General features: G+C 36.1%; 2 non-coding genes across 2 annotated transcripts; both read right to left on the bottom strand.

The window, feature by feature from the left end:
• Positions 1 to 242: 242 nt before the first annotated feature.
• Positions 243 to 350, bottom strand: LOC131176392 (small nucleolar RNA R71). Its single transcript, XR_009146484.1, has one exon. It is a non-coding gene; the product is annotated as a small nucleolar RNA R71 (small nucleolar RNA).
• Positions 351 to 8,639: 8,289 nt separating this feature from the next.
• On the bottom strand, positions 8,640 to 8,746 carry LOC131176403 (small nucleolar RNA R71). Its single transcript, XR_009146495.1, has one exon. It is a non-coding gene; the product is annotated as a small nucleolar RNA R71 (small nucleolar RNA).
• Between the last annotated feature and the right edge of the window lie 5,827 nt (positions 8,747 to 14,573).

Genomic DNA, 14,573 nt, shown 5'->3' with positions numbered 1-14,573 from the left:
AGAATTCTCAATTTGGGGGTCATCCTTCTGAAAATCCACACACACATCAAGAAGTTTGCTATGATTTGTGACATGCAAAAACAACTGGAGTATCGATGATGCAGCAAGGCTAAAATTGTTTCCATTCTCTTTGAAAGATAGAGCATTGGATTGGCTTGATTCTTTACCTCACAACTCAATTACAAATTGGGAGCGACTCAACGATGCATTTCTTGCCCAATACTTTCCACTGGAAAAACTCAAGAGTTGAGGAATCAAATGATTGCTTTTAGACCAAGAGAAGATGAGACTCTTTATGAGTCATGGATGAGATGGAAGGAGTTGGAGAGACAATGTCCACATCATGCCATTCCTAAATGGATGATAAACCAGAATTTTTACACAAATGTCACTCCTGCTATCGGAGGAATCATTGATGCTCAAAGCGGAGAATTCATCATTAAGCATGAAGATGAAGCTTATGAGTTATTAGAGAAAATAGCAAGAAACGTCATCTATGGAGTAGTCCAAGAGGGTCAACTCCAACTCAAAAAGGCAAGTTCTTTGGAATGTATGAGCTTGATCCATTCAACATGATCAATGCCAAATTTGATGCACTCACTAATGTCCTTGCTAAGAAAATGGAGGATTTAAGTATGCTAATCGGTTCATCATCATGCTCTGGAAGTTCTCAACAAGTTACTTATGCGAAGGAACAATGAGTGTGGAGTAGATTATCCTTCATATGCTTGGAGGAATCATCACAATTTTTCATGGGAGAATCAGCAAAATCAAGCTTCAACTCAGAAATTTACATCACAAAAAACAGAGCGTCAATACCCACAACCTAGGCAAACACCACCTAGGTGTCAAAGAAAAGAATGCAAATCGCACCTTTACCAAGACAGCAAGAACAAAGTTCCACCACAGAGGCTTTATTACAACAAATTCTTGCTAATCAAATTAAGCGTGATGAAGAGTTGAGAGAGATGAAAGCAAGGCTGGAACAAATGCAAACACACAATAGGATGCTGGAAAATCAGATTGCACAACAAGCATGCTCATCAAGTACCAATTCTATGGGGAAACTTCCTAGTCAAACAGAAAATCCAAGGGAGCAATGTCATGCCATCACACTGAGGAGTGGTAAAATAGTGCATAATGAGAAGAGTGAAAAAGTTGAAAAGAGAGAAAATGAGGAAGATTTTGAGGGAGATGAAAAACAAAAGAGTGAAAAAGGGAGTGCAAGAAAAGGTAAAGAGGAGGTTGGAGAGAAAGAAGAGAAATATATACCTCCAAAGCCTTACAAGCCACAGCTTCCCTTTCCACAGAGATTTCAAAAAGCCAAGCTTGATAAGCAATTTGGGAAGTTCTTAGAGGTTTTGAAGAAGCTATATATAAATGTGCCTTTTATCGATGCTCTTTCCCAAATGCCTTCTTATGCTAAGTTTTTGAAAGAAATTCTCTCAAACAAAAGAAGACTTGAAGATTATGAGACTGTAGCCTTAACTGAGGAATGCAGTGCTATCCTCCAAAGGAAACTTCCTCCAAAGCTCAAGGATCCAGGGAGTTTTTCAATTCCATGCCATATTGGGGAATCATGTTCTATAAAAGCTTTATGTGATTTAGGGGCTAGTGTAAGCCTTATGCCCCTCTCCATCTATGAGAAGCTTAACATGGGAGATCTTAAGCCAACCCACATTTCTCTTCAGTTGGCAGACAGATCAATTAAATATCCAGAAGGGATCTTGGAAAATATACCACTGAAGGTTGGAAAATTTTACATCCCAGTTGACTTTGTCATTTTGGACATGGAAGAGGATTCTCATATGCCAATCATTTTGGGGAGGCCTTTCCTGGCTACAGCTGGTGCTTTGATTGACGTGAAAGGTGAAAAGCTTACTCTTAGAATCGGAGAGGATCAGTTAGTCTTCAATATTGGCAATGATAAGAAGAAGCAACATGAAGATGTAGACTCTTGTTTGAGAATTGATATAGTTGATGAGTTAGTAAAAGAGCACTTTAGAAAGAGCTATCCGAAGGCTTCTCTTGAAAGTTGTCTTATCCATGAAGGGAGTATCAATGATGAAAATCCAAAAGAGGCTGCATTTGCACAAGATTTGAATAGTAATCCACCTTGTCCTATGGCACCAATCTTTCAAGTTGAGCAAATGGAGAAAAGTGAAGTAAAGCAACCATCTCTCAAAGAAAAAGATGCACCAAAGGTTGTCAAGAAAGAAATGGTCGGATTTTTAGACAAAGCAACAAGGATCTTCTCATGTGATGGGAAGAAAATGAAGTATAGATTCATTGAAGCACCTATTGGAAACAGAGGCAACAAATTCCAATTTCAGCCACCATGAAACATGAAAAGAGTCTAGCTAAGGACTATAAATTAGCGCTCTTGGGAGGCATCCCAAGTCCTTTTATTTTGCTTTTGTTGATTTACTTTCATTTTCATTAATTTTGTTTTTATCTTAAATTTCCTCAAATTCAATTTTTGACATTATTAAATCTTGTCCCTTGTAGATGTATATCAATGAAGAAAGGCTGGTGAACTATTGGGAGCTGCAATCTGGTTATTGCAGAGGAAAAATGCAATGCGAGAAAAGGAAAAGTCTGCGCAGCAGATAGATTCTGGTCCTTGAGCCGCAATCTGGTTTATGCGAGAGAGGAAGAAGAAATTCTGACAAAGAGGGTGTTTGCAGCAGATGGCTTGTGTTTTTGGTGAGGTTGGGTGTGAGACTTTTAAGTATGTGTGATTTTAATCTTAATATGGTGGTAAGTGAGTCATTTTTGCAGTTTTGAGCTTCTTTGGGTTGTAGGATTCAAGGTAAAAATGCTGAATTTTCTTGGCAAAACTTGGAGACTTCATTTCATCATTTGTGGTTAGATGCAACTTCATGCAAATTTTATGGAGTTTTATGTGCTAAATGTTGATTTGCAGAATTTGTCTTAAAATGGCATAGTTCTCAAAGGTCTTTTATGTAGGATCCATTTTTACATGCTTGTGTGATGCATTTTTGATGAACTTTGTATATATTGATGTGTTTTTGGTGAAAAATTCTCATGGTTTATGCTTCATGGAATTATATTTCCTCATTCTAGGGTATTTTTCACACTTGCAATCCATGTTCTATTGCATTCTTGATCTTGTTAAATTGTGCATAAGCAACTGCATAGCTTATGCAATCCTGCATAACCATAATTCTTGCCATTTTTTCACCTTTATTGCAAGTGCATAAGGAGGGTGCATAGCTTATGCAACTCTGCATAACCTCATTTTGTCAAATTTCATATCTGTCAAAACTTGCATAAGGTGAGTGCATAACTTATGCATACGCATAACCAAAAATTCTGCATTTTCTCTCTGCGAAATGCGCATAAGCAGAGTGCATAGCCTATGCATACGCATGACCGAAAACTCAAAAATTCAAACTGCGAGGGGTGCATAAGGAAGGTGCATAAGTTATGCACTTCTGCATAACCAAAAACTCTGAATTTCCAGTGCGAGGGTGCATAAGCGAGTGCATAGCCTATGCATACGCATGACGAAAACTCCAAAAATTCAAACTGCCGAGGGTGCATAAGCGAGTGCATAGCCTATGCATACTTCGCATGACCGAAACTCAAAAATTCAAACTGCGAGGGTGCATAAGCAGAGTGCATAACCTATGCACTTGTGCATGACCAGAAATCAGAAAATTCCAAAAGTTGCCGAGACCTGCATAAGCAATGTGCATAGCTTATGCATACGCATAACCAAAGACTCTGAATTTCAAAACCCACCGAAGAGTGCATAAGGAGAGTGCATAACTTATGCACTTCCGCATGACCAAAAAAAAAAAAAAAAAAAAAAATTTGCAAATATTTTACATAGCCTATGCAACCCTTATTGCCACTCATGCAGAACCGCACGGCTTATGCACCCTACTTATGCACATGTTTTGGGTAGCACTTTACTCTGCATAACCTGTACAGCCTCTTATGCATCACTATTATTCCTTGAATTCTCATCTGCTCTATACCAGGTAACTCTTTCCTTTTGCTCTTAAATTTCACAATTCCTGGTAATTTCTCTTTACTTTGAATTTTGATAATGCACTACTTGAGACATTGAGGACAATGTCTAATTTTGAGTTTGGGGGTGCACATTCATTTTGATTTTTGCTTCATTTTTTTTACATTTTGAGTATAGGAACATCTCATCCCATTTCATTTACATATATTGTAAATATTTTACATATACATCCATACATACATATACATAACACATTTACACACACATTATACATCACTTAGAAATTATACACTTTGCACACAAATAGACTTCTTCCATTTAGTTAATGCATTGCTCATTTTTAGGAATCATGCATCATGCATTAAATTCTTTTGCCAAATCCCTTGAGTATTGAAAAGTTGCCTATGAGAGTGATTTGACTTACCTTTAGTTGGGTTTGTGGATTGAAAGTTTCCTAAGAGGTGCAAAGTTTTGAAGTGTTATCCCTTGCCTATATCTTCTTAGCCAAAAAGCCACCCAACTAGTCATTTGGAGATGGAAGTGTTTAGAGGGAGTTATTGGATATAAGGTAGTCAAATGATGTCTCACCAATCCTAGAACAAATTTTCTAAACCTTTCAAGGCGAAATACCAGCTTGTACTTGAAAAGAGAGATGATTAGGCATTCTTTGATTTAAACCTTCTCATTTTAAACCTTTGGCCCTTTTTCCTAATTAAAATTGACCTTTGAAAACCCCTTTGAGCCTTTTTATCCCTAATTTTTCTTGAAATCCTTATTGCTACCTAGCCAATGAACCAAACACTCCAACCCTTTTCATGAGAATAATATTGAATGTTAGGTACACTTTCTAAAAAAAATAAAAATAAAAATTAAAAAAAAAAAGAGAAAAAAAATATACAATAAAAGGGAGAAGAAGTGATTGTCATCTTGTACAAGTGCTACTATATGTGCTTTTCACTATTGCCATTCAAAATGAAAGAAATCCACCCAAAGTATTAAAAGAAATGAGTTTGGGGGTGGCATTTTTAGGGACAATCATCAAAAGAAAATGCAAAATACAAGTCTAAAGTATCAAAATGTCCCTCCATTTTTATGTGTTTTGTAAACTATGCTGGCACTTGACAATTCTCATTGTGTACTTCTCTCCTCCATATATACAAAAAAAAAAAAAGAAAAAAAGAAGAAAAAGAAAAAATTATAATAAAATAAGAAGTGTACCTTATGTTTAAAAATTGAAAATATTCTCATGCTTTGAATACTTTTTACCCATCTTTCTTCTTAGCCTCATTTTAAACCCCATGGCCTCATTACATCCCTAAAAAGACCTTTGATCTCTTGATAGTACTTGCTACATTAGTGGAGAAAGGAGTAGAGAATTTGCCTATGGGATTGGAAAACTATTCATCTATTCATTCAATTCTATCATTCCATGTTGAGATACTTTGGTTATCAATTGTCCTAGAATTCTTTTTGAGCATGACTATCTCTTTTGATTTGTTGGTTTGGGGATTTTGAATGATAATTGACTTGATGGCTAAGCGGTGAAAGCTTGGATAAGCATTAGATTCTTTGCATTTTGAAGGATGGGTATATGGATTCTTGGTATGGTGAAGGTGTGTTTAGTTACTTTAATAGGTAATTTTCATAGCTCTTTGGATAAGGCACCCCTAAAAATTTTGCATTACATTTTAAAGTTTGCTTGAGGACAAGCAAAAGCTTGAGTTTGGGGGTATTTGATGCATACATTTTGCATAATCATTGAGGTTTAATTTCATAGCCATTTTATTTGATTATTAGTCATTTTTAGCTAATTTCATTAGTTAATTAGTTAGTTTTTCATAAATGTCTATTTTGGATTAATTTTTAATTTTACTTTGTTTTGTAGGAAAAATGGTGTTTTGAAGGACTGAAGAGAATTTTGCCATTGAGGAGTGTCTTCTACAGCCAAAGATGTCAAAAACAAGTTTTCAAGCTGAAATATGCATTGACCAAATTGTGCATAACTTGCCGCATAAGCTATGCAGATTTGCATAAGGAGAAAGATCACTGTTCCAGAACCAGCTGAAGTGTGCATAAGGAGCGGCATAGCTTATGCACATTCCGCCTCCCTTATGCACCTTCACGAGAATTGTGCATAACCTATGCACCAAGTCATGCGCTTTTGCATAAGTGGCCTGAATCAGTAGCGCATAAGGGATCGCATAACTTATGCGATCCACTTATGCGATCCATGAAGAGTTCATTAATGAGTGGCGGAGATTCCCTCAAATAATTCCTCCTAGAACATACCATTTTAGGGCTCCATGTCAGAAATATTCTATAAATAGTCACATTTTGTAATTTTAGAGGTAGATAAGGAGAAAAGAAGTAAAGGTGAGGGGCTGAGCAGAATTTGAAGAGCCATCTTCACCTTCCACACCATTTTTTAACTAAGATTTGCAGATTTCTTCCTTCCTTTACATTTTTCTACATTTCTAGTGTTTAATTTCTTACTTCTTAGCTTAGATTAAAGCTTTATTTCCATTTAAACTCATCATATCTTGTAAGCATTATGGATAGTGAGTAGTTTACTTTTGATTCTGGAGTAAGGGATGTAATATTTTAGTTATTTTTGTGGATTTGAACGGTTAGTCCCAATTTAATGAATTTATGAGGTTTAATCCATTTCTTGTGTGCTTATTCACATGCTTAATGAAGGGCCCCATTAAGTTATGTTCTTAATCCTTGGTTGAAGCAGAAAGGAGAAAACCAAGTGATAGTTAATCAAGAAATTGGACTTAATTAACTTAGATCTAGAAATAGACTAAGGGTTAAGAGGGTTTTAATAGATTGATTAAAGAACCTAATGGGTCTTGGTTAATTTTAACTCCACGAAAGTAGGATTAAGTTAATTAAGGCACTCTTTGTCTCACTCGAAAGAGTTTTCAAAGGATTTTAGAATTAATCTCCTTTAAACCCATAAATTTCATGGATTGGGCTAGCTAGGGAAAATCCCAAAATAGCTTGAATATGAAATCCCGAACTCCGGAATCGCCTTTTTACCATTGTTAATCGAATTTAATCATTTGCCATTTTAAATATTGCCATATTTGAACTTGCTTATTTCAATTTGATGCAAATCTTAGTTTAATTAATACATTGTTGAATAGAATATTAAATTTGCATATTTAGATTTCATACTCCATTACCCATTAATTCATTATTTTAATTTCATAAATACTTCAATTTAGTCAACTTTTATATCAAAAATTCAATCATTAACACAACTCCTCGTGGGATCGATATTTTTCTATACTAGTAGTTTCTTATTCTGGATTTGGGAGAGTAGCTCTTGTAATTATTATTATGGATGAACACTAAATTTTATTTATTGGATTTGAGATTCATTTCTTGATTTAATTTTTTGTGATCTTAATGCATACTATGTGCTGGTACCCACTTAGCCATGATTGAAGATGTTAATTGAAGGACTGAAAGGTGAAGATTAACATTAGAAAATCAAGATCTTAAACCTAAGAATTCTAACCTAGACATAGGCTGATACCTTTGTGGAACTTCAAAATTGGTCAAAGATCTTAAAGGATTTTAATTAATTTAATCGCCACGAAAGTAGGGTTTGAGTTAATTAGAATACACCCTAGGTGCCTTGAGAGAGGATTTAGGATAACTTAGGATTGATTTCCATCAAGGACAACGACCTTCAATCCAGTAAATAAGTTAGGTAACATCCCTAGTAAGATTCAAGTGTGAAATCTTAATTCCAGAATTGTTTCAAATAAATCATTTCGTTTTAAGTTTACCATTCTAGTGTTTAAAGTTAACAAACTTCACTCCCTAAGTATTTGATAGCCTAGACAGTCAAAATTTCTGTGTAGATTGGTACTTAGTAAACAAAATTCCTTATGGGAACGATACTCTACTTATCACTTTATTGCTTGTTAGAGATCCGTGCACTTGTGGTGGTTGCAAAATAGCGAAACAAGTTTTTGGTGCCGTTGCTGGGCAACTTTTGGTTTTAGTAATATCAAGCAATAGGCAATCTAGCTGATTTAGGCAATTATATTTATTATTTAATCTTGTTTTACTAGTTATATTTCTTTTTTTTTCTCTCATGTGCCCGATCTGGTATATGACTAGAACAAAGTCAGAAGAAATTTTGGACTGTGATCCGGAGATAGACAGAACTCTGAAAGCTATCAGGAGAGAAAGGAAACTTCAAAAGCACGGTCAAGGAGATCCTGAATTCCTAACCATGGCCGATAATAATGACAGACCAAGACTCTTGAGAGATTACGGAGCCCCATCTGTCTAACGATTTCAGCCCAGTGTTACTAGACCCACAGTGGAAGCCAACAACTTTGAATTAAAACCAGCATGGCTCCAAATGATTCAATAAACCCAGTTTACAGGATCACCAACAGAAGACCCACACTATCACCTCTAGTGCTTTCTTGCCCTACGTGATACATTCAAAATGAATGGAGTGTCTGATAAAGCAATAAGACTCATAGCATTCCCATTCTCCCTTCAGGACAGAGCAAGGAAGTGGTTACTTTCTCAATCGGTTGGAACATTCACTACTTGGGAAAACCTCTCTCAAGCTTTTCTAGCAAGGTATTTTCCACCTACAAAGACTGCAAAACTGAGGCTAGAGCTCAACACCTTCAGACAAAAGGAAGGAGAATCACTCTATGACACATGGGAAAGATATAAAGACCTATAGAGGGAATGTCCACACCATGGCATAGAAGATTGGCTATTGGTGCAAAATTTCTATAATGGATTACTACCCTCTACAAGGAGCATAGTTGACTCAGCTGCAAAGGGTGATCTAGTGGAGAAAATAATACCACAAGCACTTGAACTTCTAGAAAAGGTTGCATACCATAATTATGAGTGGTCAAATGAAAGAGGAAATGTAAGAAGAACTGTAGGGGTCCTGGAAGTAGATGCCCTAAGCATGATAAATGCTCAGTTTGATCAGCTCACAAAGAAACTCAAAAGAATGCAAGCCAACGTAGTTGGTGCAAACAGTCAACATGAGAACAGCTATGAAGGAGGATACATGAATTCAGAATATAGCAATTTCAGTGAACCCTCTACAGAACAGATGAACTATGTAAATAATGGAGGAAACTTTAACCAAAGGTAGCCCAACAATCCATATTCAAATACTTACAACCCTGGATGGAGAAACCACCTAAATTTCTCATGGCCCAATCAGCAGAACCAGCCAATAAATAAGCAACAAGGGTACAAACCACCAGCACCGCCTGGATTTCAGGACAGAGGTTAAAACTTCGCACAGCAATCGCTACCTCTCCAATCTCAACAACTTGAACCGAAAATGACCATGGAAACCATGATGGAAGGATTCCTAGCAGCTCAACAACAATAAACTGAATTGATTAAATAGCTGACTTCCAGAATGGATCAACTTGCTACTCATCACAAGATGCTAGAGAATCAAATCGCTCATCAAGCAAGTTCTTCAAGTAAGGCTGCTGGCAAACTGCCTAGCCAACCAGAAATGAACCCAAGGGAGCATTGTAAGGCAGTTGCACTGAGGAGTGGGAGAACTCTAGTACAACTAGAGGTAGAACCGACAGAGGAAACCATAGAAAAATCTAAAGACCAAGCAGAGGAAAAGGAGGAAGAAGCTAAGAAAGATCAGGAAGAGGAAGCAAGGAAGACAAAGAAATTACCAGAGCCATACCAGCCTCCCCTACCTTTTCCTCAGAGATTTCAGAAAGCCAAATTAGACAAGCAGTTTGGGAAGTTTTTGGAAGTTTTACAGAAACTTTACATCAACATCCCCTTCACTGAAGCACTTTCTCGGATGCCATCTTATGCCAAATTCCTTAAGGAAATTCTGTCAAAGAAAAGAAAGCTAGAATACTATGGAACAATAGCTCTAACAGAGGAATGCAGTGCCATTCTACAAAACAAACTGCCTCCAAAGTTTAAGGATCCAGGAAGCTTCTCCATACCCTGTCTCACTGGTAACAAGAAAATAGATAAGGCCCTCTATGATCTTGGGGCAGGTGTCAGTTTAATGCCTCTATTAATATGCAAAAAGCTGGAGATCAGAGAACTGAAGCCCACAACAATCTCATTGCAATTGGCGTATCGATCTATTAAATATCCTGTAGGAATACTTGAGAACATTCCTATCAAAGTGGGCAAATTCTTCATTCCAGTGGACTTTGTTGTCCTTGAGATGGAAGAAGAAGATATTCAAATTTCTATCATCTTGGAAAGACCATTTTTGGCAATTGCCGGAGGCATCATAGACATTAAAAATGGGCGATTAACCCTTAAGGTAGGAGAAGAAGAAGTGGAATTCAACTTGTTTGACACAATGAAACACAAATTTGAACCTGATGAATGCTTCAAGGTTGACATAATTGACAAATGAGTTGAAGAGGAATTTCATAATACACATCCTAAAGATCCTCTTGAAGCATGTATTGTGCACAGTCACATAGTGGATGATGAAAATACAGAAATAACAGCCTGTGCATAGCAATTAGTAGCTCCTCCACCCCTACCCTTAGCTAAGGCTTCCGAGATGGAGAAGTTGAAGAAGGAATAAACCGAAGGTAAGCTCCAAGAAAATGCCAAACAAGTAGAACTTAAACCTCTCCCCTCCTCACTAAGGTACGCATTTCTGGATTCAAATTCTAATTACCCTGTTATAATCAATGCTAGCCTGTCTAAGTTGGAAGAGGAAAAATTGTTAAGAGAACTTAGGATCCATAGCAAAGCCATAAGGTATAAGATAGAAGACCTGAAGGGAATCAACCCTTCGATTTGCATGCATAGGATACCCATGGAAGAAAACAGTAAACCCACAATAGAAAACCAAAGAAGACTTAACCCAAACATGAAAGAAGTAGTCAAGAAAGAAATTTTAAAACTATTAGATGCAGGTATCATATATCCAATTTCTGATAGTAAATAGGTTACTCCAGTACATGTAGTTCCTCAGAAAAGTGGGACGACTGTTATCCAAAATGAAAATAATGAACTAATCCCTACTAGAGTAGTCACTGGTTGGCAAATGTGCATAGTGAAGGAACGGAAGCGTGAAAAACACATGATTATACCATTGAATTCAAAAAATTTCACCTAGGGTCACATGCACCATGCAAGATTTTTTTATCTATTTGATTTCAATGATAAACAACATATTAAAACTCTTTTAATATGTTTTTGGATCTGTATTTGCCATTTAAGATTTTAAAATTAATCAGATTAATTTTAGAACCCTAGATTAAATCAAGAACGATTACACTAACCTCTTGATGTGCTGCAGCGTGTCTGCGCCTTTGAGATTCGTCTTCAGGACACCAGATGTTGTCCCTCTAGCTTGTCCACACCAAAAACACCTATGGCAGCCCTTGAACAGCTTCTAAAGCCTTTTCTATTAATTAGAAATTCAAGTTCTGCCTTTTAAGAGATTAGAGATGTAAACAGGACACTAGAAACAATTTCTAGTGTTCTTAATTCAAGAGATTGATGGCTAATCTCTTTGAATTGATGAGAGATGAAGAGAAATAGCTGGAGAGGCTCAAAGTGGCGTGACAATTGAGAGGAGAGGCTGCTGGTTATGTTTTCTTTTCATAACCACACTTAAATAGCTAGGTTAACACATTAAACCCTAGCCACATGTCACCTTTTGATTAGCTCTAGGTTTAAGTGACCCAATCACATTGTGCCAAGTGTCAAACCTATATTTAATCTTGATTTTAATCATCTTACATGATTAAAAAAACATTTGGCAAGCTTATGTGTTATGCCATGTGTCACCATCTCATGGTGCCACGTGTCACAATGAAATGACCAAAATGCCCTGTGTCTTAATTTTGAGTTCTTAACCCAAAATAATTATTTTCTTCTTCTAATTAATTTATATCAAATATAAATTAATTAATTAATCTCTATTAATTAATTTCTCATCAATTAAATTCATATTTAAACACTTTAAATATAAATTTAATTTATACTACACATCCAATAATCTAGATTTGGTTTCAAGTCATGCTAGGGACTTTGCAATTTAATTGCAAACCAAATCTATTTAATTAATCAATTAAACTCTTTAATTAATTAATTAAATCATATTTAAATAGGTGATAACTTGTGTATGTGTGTGACTTACTAGGCTCATCACTAATTGGCAATGAGACATGATATCAACTCTTAATATCATCAGAACTCTTTCTTACCATAAATGATTTCTCTAAATCATTTTATGAACCTCATAGACTATGGTTAACACCTAGCATAGCATGCCATGGCCACCCAATTAGTAATAAGATTTACCTTAAATGAACCTATAATTATATGTTATCATGCACTAGAATCTCTGTTACAAAATCCCAACTCAATTTGAGTCATGGTTTATGTCAAACCCTATTTGCTATGAATATTATGTTCTCTTTTAATTTCAGTTCTCGATTAAAAAGATTTTTCTCATCAGAAACTCTTTTTTAGATAAATCTATCTGTCCTGGTCAGGAACTTAAAACATCAAGAACAATTAAATGAACATAGGATTTTATCCCTATTTACTTAGAGGAACAGATTCCATCTTGATCAACACCTACCTCCATATATAACTAGTAGGAGCCAACACATGCCCATATACCCATACACAGTACAAGTATGAAAGCAATATCAAACTCAAACTACCTATATACAAGATAACTGTGCTATCTCGTGTCTAAAGATTATATGCACTGATATGATTTATGACAAAACATTGACAAGAGTAAACTCCATGTGCTTGTTATAAGTGTCACTGGTTCGGCCTACTTATCATTTATAAGTGCCTATCATGTTTGTTATATGGCATGAGACTCACCATTCCATCTTATTTATATCTCATATAAATAACTTGGGAACAAACATGAATACAATCTTTTTGGATAAGTCATGTCCTTATTATGAAGTATCCTCGATTGTGAACCTATTTATGATACTTTGTGCTAGAAATATTGTCACTCATATTCTTAACAACTTAAGAATAATATTTCTAACAAAATATCAATGGACCTTTTCTATTACACATAAATATATTATGTAAACGGAAAAGTGGAAATGCCTTTTATTATTAAAAATATGTACAAGATACATACTAAATGATATGCTCTAGGGCATACTACTAACAATCTCCCACTAGCACTAGAGCCATTCATTACAATATCTTAGACCTATCTTCTCAAAATGTCAATCTGTGACATAGCCTTAGTGAATGGATCAGTGGATTTTTAGGCGATGCTATTTTCTGCATGGCTACATCGCCTCGCCCAACTATTTCTCCGATAATGTGGTAGCGCCTTTCTATGTGTTTGGATTTACGGTGAGACCTTGGTTCCTTAGCTCGTATGATCGCTCCATTATTGTCACGGTGTAATGGAACTGGCGACTCAATGGAAGGAACTACTGTAAGTTACATCACGAACTTCTTTATCCAAAAGCGACTTTTTGCGGCATCGATGCGCAATATACTCGACCTCGATGAGTGGAATCTGCGATCGTGCTCTGTTTGGAACTCTTCCAACCGATCGCACCTCCATTACAAATGAACACATATCCAGAGGTAGACTTTCTATCATCGATATCTGATTGAAAATCAGAATCAGTATAACCATCCAATTGCAAGTCTCCACCTCCATAAATCAAGAATAAATCCTTAGTTCTTCTCAAGTACTTAAGGATATTCTTGTGACTATCGATGTTCCAAACACGGATTGGATTGATACCTAGTCAAACTAACGACATATGCGATATCAGGCCTAGTACACAACATTGCATACATTAAACTTCCAATAGCGAAGCATATGGAATCTGGCCATCTTATCTCTTTCTTGGTGTCTTTGGAGACATCTCTTTAGAAAGGTGGATACCATGTCTCACTTGGTAACAATCATCTCTTGGAATCAAGCATGTTAAACCTCTTTAACACCTTTTCCAAGTATAGACTTTGGGATAAATCAATTATTCTTTTCGCTCTATCTCTATAGATGCAAATCCCAAGAATATATGTTACCTCTCCTAAGTCTTTCATGGAGAATGTATTTGACAACCATACCTTTATAGTCGACAACATACCGTATCATTACCCATTAACGATTATGTCATCCACATATAAGACAAGGAAAGTGATAGCCTTTGTCACTAACCTTCTTATATACACATGGCTCATCCTCATTTTTGATAAAGCCAAATGACTTAATGGCTTCATCAAAATGGATGTTCCAACTCCGCAAAGCTTGTTTCAACCAATAAATGGATCGCTTTAGCTTGCACACTTTGGAACCATCTTGGGATTCAAAACCCCTAGGTTGTTCCATGAAAATTTTTTCTTCAATGTATCCATTGAGAAAAGCTATTTTGACATCCATCTGCCAAATCTCATAATCATAGTAAGCAGCTATTGCTAAAAGAAACCTAATTCATTAAATCATGGCAATAGTCGAGAAAGTCTCCTCATAGTCTATTCCTTGCCCTTGGCGAAACCCTTTCGCTACTAGCCTTGCCTTATAGGTCTCTACCTTTCCATCGAA

This window comes from Hevea brasiliensis, unplaced genomic scaffold, assembly GCF_030052815.1.
Source record: "Hevea brasiliensis isolate MT/VB/25A 57/8 unplaced genomic scaffold, ASM3005281v1 Scaf1, whole genome shotgun sequence".
NCBI classification, from domain to species: Eukaryota; Viridiplantae; Streptophyta; class Magnoliopsida; order Malpighiales; family Euphorbiaceae; genus Hevea; species Hevea brasiliensis.
Note: the sequence above shows the minus strand (reverse complement) of the source record. Positions and strands in the feature narration are given on the sequence as shown.